Source organism: Triticum dicoccoides, chromosome 2B (genome assembly GCF_002162155.2).
Source record: "Triticum dicoccoides isolate Atlit2015 ecotype Zavitan chromosome 2B, WEW_v2.0, whole genome shotgun sequence".
Lineage (NCBI taxonomy): Eukaryota > Viridiplantae > Streptophyta > Magnoliopsida > Poales > Poaceae > Triticum > Triticum dicoccoides.
In genome coordinates this window covers 716772610-716779608 of record NC_041383.1, presented here as the reverse complement: position 1 = coordinate 716779608, position 6999 = coordinate 716772610, and positions in this window count along the sequence as shown.

The window sequence follows — 6999 nt, the reverse complement described above, 5'->3', positions numbered from 1 at the left end:
TATGAGATTATGCAACTACCGAACACCAGAGGAACACCATGTGTGCTATCAAACGTCACAACGTAACTGGGTGATTATAAAGATGCTCTACAGATGTCTCTGATGGTGTTTGTTGAGTTGGCATAGATCAAGATTAGGATTTGTCACTCCGTGTATAGGAGAGGTATCTCTGGGCCCTCTCGGTAATGCACATCACTATAAGCCTTGCAAACATTGTGACTAATGAGTTAGTTGCAGTATGATGCATTACGGAACGAGTAAAGATACTTGCCGGTAACGAGATTGAACTAGGTATGAGGATACCGACGGTCGAATCTCGGGAAAGTAACATACCAATGACAAAGGGAACAACGTATGTTGTTATGCGGTTTGACCGATAAAGATCTTCGTAGAATATGTAGGAGCCAATATGAGCATCCAGGTTATGCTATTGGTTATTGACTGGAGATGTGTCTCAGTCATGTATACATAGTTCTCGAACCCGTAGGGTCCGCACGCTTAACGTTCGATGGCGATTTCTATTATGAGTTATGTGATTTGATGACCGAAGTTTGTTTGGAGTCCCGGATGAGATCGGGGACATGACGAGGAGTCTAGAAATGGTCGAGAGGTAATGATCAATATATTGGAAGGCTATATTCGGATATCGGAAAGGTTCCGAGTGATTCAGGTATTTTTCGGAGTACCGGAGAGTTACGGGAATTCGCCGGGAGAAGTATTGGGCCTTATTGGGACATACAGGAATAGTGGAGTGTTGAGTAATGTAGTAATTTCAAAAAAATCCTACGCACACGCAAGATCATGGTGATGCATAGCAACGAGAGGGGAGAGTGTTGTCTATGTACCCTCGTAGACCGTAAGCGGAATCTTTATGACAACGCGGTTGATGTAGTCGTACGTCTACACGATCAACCGATCCTAGCACCGACGGTATGGCACCTCTGCGGACTGCACACGTTCAGCTGGGCAATGTCCGACGAACTCATGATCCAATAGAGCTTCGAGGGAGAGCTTCGTCAGCACGACGGCGTGATGACGGTGACGATGAAGTTACCGACGCAGGGCTTTGCCTAAGCACCGCTATGATATGACCGAGGTGGATTATGGTGGAGGGGGGCACCGCACATGGCTAAAAGATCAACTGATCAACTTGTGTGTTTATGGGGCGCCCCCTCCCCCGTATATAAAGGAGTGGAGAAGGGGGAGGGGCCGGCCCTCCTAGGCAAGCCCCAAGGGGAGTCCTACTCCCACTAGGAGTAGGATTCCCCCCTTCCCTAGTTGGACTAGGAGAGAAGGAAGGGGAAGGAGGGAGGAAGGAAAGGGGGGGCCGGCCCCCCTCCCAATTTGGATTGGGCTTGGGGGGCACCCCCCTCGTTTGCTCCTTTCCCCTCTTTTCCACTAAGGCCCAATAAGGCCCATATACCTCCCGGGGGGTTCCGGTAACCTCCCGGTGCTCCGGTATATTCCCGATCTCACTCGGAACCATTCCGATGTCCAAATATAGTCGTCCAATATATCTATCTTTATGTCTCAGCCATTTCAAGACTCCTCGTCATGTCTGTGATCATATCCGGGACTCCGAACTACCTTCGGTACATCAAAACACATAAATTCATAATATCGATCATCACCGAACGTTAAGCGTGCGGATCCTACGGGTTCGAGAACTATGTAGATATGACCGAGACATGTCTCTGGTTAATAACCAATAGCGGAACCTGGATGCTCATATTGGTTCCTACATATTCTACTAAGATCTTTATCGATCAAACCGCATAACAACATACGTTGTTCCCTTTGTCATCGGTATGTTACTTGCCCGAGATTCGATCGTCGGTATCTCAATACCTAGCTCAATCTCGTTACCAACAAATCTCTTTACTCGTTCCGTAATGCATCACCGAGAGGGCCCAGAGATACCTCTCCGACATTCGGAGTGACAAATCCTAATCTCGATCTATGCCAACTCAACAAACACCATTGGAGATACCTGTAGATCATCTTTATAATCACCCAGTTACGTTGCGACGTTTGATAGCACACAAAGTGTTCCTCCAGTATTTGGGAGTTGCATAATCTCATAGTCACAGGAACATGTATGTCATGAAAAAGCAATAACAACATACTAAATGTTCAAGTGCTAAGCTAACGGAATGGGTCAAGTCAATCACATCATTCTCTAATGATGTGATCCCGTTAATCAAATGACAACTCATGTCTATGGCTAGGAAGCTTAACGATCTTTGATTCAACGAGCTAGTCAAGTAGAGGCATACTAGTGACACTCTGTTTGTCTATGTATTCATACATGTACTAAGTTTCCGGTTAATACAATTCTAGCATGAATAATAAACATTTATCATGATGTAAGGAAATACATAATAACTTTATTATTGCCTCTAGGGAATATTTCCTTCAAGGAGGCATGCCAAAGTGAAGGAGGCGCGTGCCCCCCCATGGGTCCGAATTGGACTAGGGGAAAGGGGGCAGCACCCCCCTTGCCCTTTCCTACTCCCTCTCTCTTTCCCTCTTTCTTCTCTACTACTCCGGAAAGGAAAATGGGAATCCTACTAGGACTTGGGAGTCCTAGTAGGACTCCCCACACTTGGCGCGCCCCCTCTAGGGCCGGCCTTCTCCTCCTTCCTCCTTTATATACATGGGCTGGGGACACCCCAAAGGGACAACAGACAATCTCTTAGCTGTGTGCAGTGCCCTCCTCCACAGTTACACACCTCGGTCATATCAATGTAGTGCTTAGGCGAAGCCCTGCGTCGGTAACTTCATCATCACCGTCGCCATGCCGTCGTGCTGACGGAACTCTCCCTCGACCTCAACTGGATCAAGAGTACGAGGGACGTCACCGAGATGAACGTGTGCAGATCGCGGAGGTGCCGTACTTTCGGTACTAGGATCTATCGGATCGTGAAGATGTACGACTACATCAACCGCGTTGTCATAACGCTTCCGCTTTAGGTCTACCAGGGTACATGGACAACACTCTCCCCTCTCGTTGCTATGCATCACCATGATAGATCTTTCATGTGCATAGGAATTTTTTTGAAATTACTACATTCCCCAACAGTGGTATCAGAACCAGGTTTATGCGTAGATGTTATATGCACGAGTAGAACACAAAGGAGTTGTGGGCGTGGGTATATACATATTGCTTGCCGTCACTAGTTGATTCTTGATTCGACGGTATTGTTGGATGAAGCGGCCCAGACCGACGTTACGCGTACGCTTACGCGAGACTGGTTCTACCGACGTGCTTCGCACATAGTTGGCTGGTGGGTGTCAGTTTCTCCAACTTTAGTTGAATCGAATTCAATGAATAGGATTCTTTTTGAAGATCAAAAAGCAATCACTATACCGTGTTGTGGTTTTTGATGCGTAGGTAAGAACGGTTCTTGCTCAACCCGTAGCAGCCATGTAAAACTTGCAACAACAAAGTAGAGGACGTCTAACTTGTTTTTGCAGGGCATGTTGTGATGTGATATGATGCTAAATTTTATTGTATGAGATGATCATGTTTTGTAACACAGTTATCGGCAACTGGCAGGAGCCATATGGTTGTCGCTTTATTGTATGATATGCAATCACCATGTAATTGCTTTACTTTATCACTAAGCGGTAGCGATAGTCGTAGCAGCAATAGTTGGCGAGACGACAACGATGCTTTGATGGAGATCAAGGTGTCAAGCCGGTGACGAAGGTGATCATGACGGTGCTTTGGAGATGGAGATCAAAAGCACAAGATGATGATGGCCATATCATATCACTTACATTGATTGCATGTGATGTTTATCCTTTATGCATCTTATTTTTCTTAGTACGGCGGTAGCATTATAAGATGATCTCTCACTAAATTTCAAGGTACAAGTGTTATCCCTGAGTATGCACCGTTGTGAAAGTTCATCGTGCCGAGACACCACATGATGATCTGGTGTGATAAGCTCTACGTTCACATACAACGGGTGCAAGCCAGTTCTGCACATGCATAATACTCGGGTTAAACTTCACGAGCCTAGCATATGCCGATATGGCCTCGGAACACTGAGCCGAAAGGTCGAGCGTGAATCATATAGTAGATATGATCAACATAGTGATGTTCACCATTGAAAACTACTCCATCTCACGTGATGATCGAACATGGTTTAGTTGATATGGATCATGTGATCACTTAGATGATTAGAGGTATGTCTATCTAAGTGGGATTTCTTAAGTAATTTGATTAATTGATCTTAAATTTATCATGAGCTTAGTCCTGATAGTATTTGCATATCTATGTTGTGATCAATTGCTCACGTATAGCTTCCCCGTTTCATTTATGATATGTTCGTAGAGAAAAATAAGTTGAAAGATAATAGTAGCAATGATGCGGACTAGGTCCGTGATATGAGGTTTATCCTCATTGCTGCACAGAAGAATTATTACCTTGATGCACTGCTAGTTGACGGACCTATTGTAGGAGCAGATGCAGACGTTATGAATGTTTGACAAAGCTCGATATGATGACTACTTGATAATTTAGTGCACCATGCTTTACGGCTTAGAACCGGGACTTCAAATACATTTTGAATGCCATGGAACATATAAGATGTTCCAAGAGCTGAAATTTGTATTTCAGACTCATGCCCGAGTCGAGATGTATGAGACCTCTGACAAGTACTTTGCCTACAAGATGGAGGAGAATAGCTCAACTAGTGAGCATGTGCTTAGAAATTCTGAGTAGTACAATCGCTTGAATCAAGCGGGAGTTAATCTTCTAGATAAGATAGTTATTGACAAAGTTCTCTAGTCACTATCGCCAAGTTACTAGAACTTGCTGATGAACTATAATATGCAAGGGATGACGAAAACGATTCTCGAGCTCTTCGCTATGCTGAAATCAGCGAAGGTAGAAATCAAGAAAAGCATCAAGTGTTGATGGTTGACAAGACCACTAGTTTCAAGTAAAAGGGCAAGGGAAATAAAGGGACCTTTAAGAAGAATGGCAAGCAAGTTTCCACTCCCATGAAGAAGCCCAAAGCTAGACCCAAGCCTAAAACTGATTGCTTCTACTGCAAAGGAAATGGTCACTGGAAGTGGAACTGCCCTAGATACTTGGCCGATAAGAAGGATGGCAAAGAGAACAGAGGTATATTTGATATACATGTTATTGATGTGTACTTTACTAGTGTTTATAGCAACCCCTCAGTATTTGATACTAGTTCGGTTGCTAAGATTAGTAACTCGAAACGGGAGTTGCGGAATGAACAAAGACTAGTTAAGGGTGAAGTGATGATGTGTGTTGGAAGTGGTTCCAAGATTGATATGATCATCATTGCACACTCCCTATACTTTCGGGATTAGTGTTGAACCTAAATAAATGTTATTTGGTGTTTGTGTTAAGCATGAATATGATTTGATCATGTTTATTGCAATACGGTTATTCATTTAAAGTCAGAGAATAATTGTTGTTCTATTTACATGAATAAAACCTTCGATGGTCATACACCCAATGAAAATAGTTTGTTGGATCTCGATCGTAGTGATACACATATTCATAATATTGAAGCCAAAGGTTGCAAAGTTAATAAAGATAGTGCAACTTATTTGTGGCACTGCCGTTTAGGTCATATTGGTGTAAAGCGCATGAAGAAACTCCATGCTGATGGGCTTTTGAAATCACTTGATTATGAATCATTTGATGCTTGCGAAACATGCCTCATGGGCAAGATGACTAATACTCTGGTCTCCGGAACAATGGAGTGAGCAATTGACTTGTTGGAAATAATACATACCGATGTATGCAGTCCGATGAGTGTTAGGGCTCGCGGCAGGTAACATTATTTTCTGACCTTCACAGGTGATTTGAGTAGATATGGTTATATCTACTTAATGAAACACAAGTCTGAAACAATTGAAAATTTCAAAGAAGTTCAGAGTGAAGTGGAGAATAATCGTAACAAGAAACTAAAGTTTTCTGTGATTTGATCACATAGATGAATATTTGAGTTACAAGTTTGGTCTTCATTTAAAACAATGTGGAATAGTTTCGCAACTCACGCCACCAGGAACACCACAGCATAATGGTGTGTCCGAATGTTGTAATCGTACTTTTTTGGATATGGTGCGATCTATGATGTCTCTTACCGATTTACCACTATGGTTTTGGGGTTATGCATTAGAGACAGCTGCATTCACGTTAAATAGGGCACCATCTAAATCCGTTGAGATGACACCGTATGAACTATGGGTTGGCAAGAAAACAAAGCTGTCGTTTCTTAAAGTTTGGGTTTGCGATGCTTATGTGAAAAAGTTTCAAACTGATAAGCTCAAACCCTAATCGAAGTAGTGCATCTTCATAGGATACCCAAAAATAAACTGTTGGGTACACCTTCTATCACAGATCCGAAGGCAAGATATTATGTTGCTAAGAATGGATCCTTTCTAGAGACGAAGTTTTTCTCGAAAGAATTGAGTGGGAGGAATGTAGAACTTGATGAGGTAATTGTACCTTCTCCCGAATTGGAAAGTAGTTCATCACAGAAATCAGTTCCAGTGATTCCTATACCAATTAGTGAGGAAGCTAATGATAATGATCATGAAACTTCATATCAAGTTACTACCGAACCTTGTATGTCAACCAGAGTACGGTCCGCACCAGAGTGGTACGGTAATCCTTTTCTGGAAGTCATGTTACTAGACCATGACGAACCTACGAACTATGAGGAAGCGATGATGAGCCCAGATTCTGCAAAATGATTTGAGGCCATGAAATCTGAGATGGGATCCATGTATGAGAACAAAGTATGGACTTTGATTGACTTGCCCGATGATCGGTGAGTCGTTGAGAATAAATGGATCTTCAAGAGGAAGGCGGACGTTGATAGTAGTGTTACTATCTACAAAGCTTGAATTGTTGCAAAATGTTTTCGACAAGTTCAAGGTGTTGACTACTATGAGATTTTCTCACTCGTATCGATGCTTAAAGGTCTGTCCGAATCATGTTAGAAA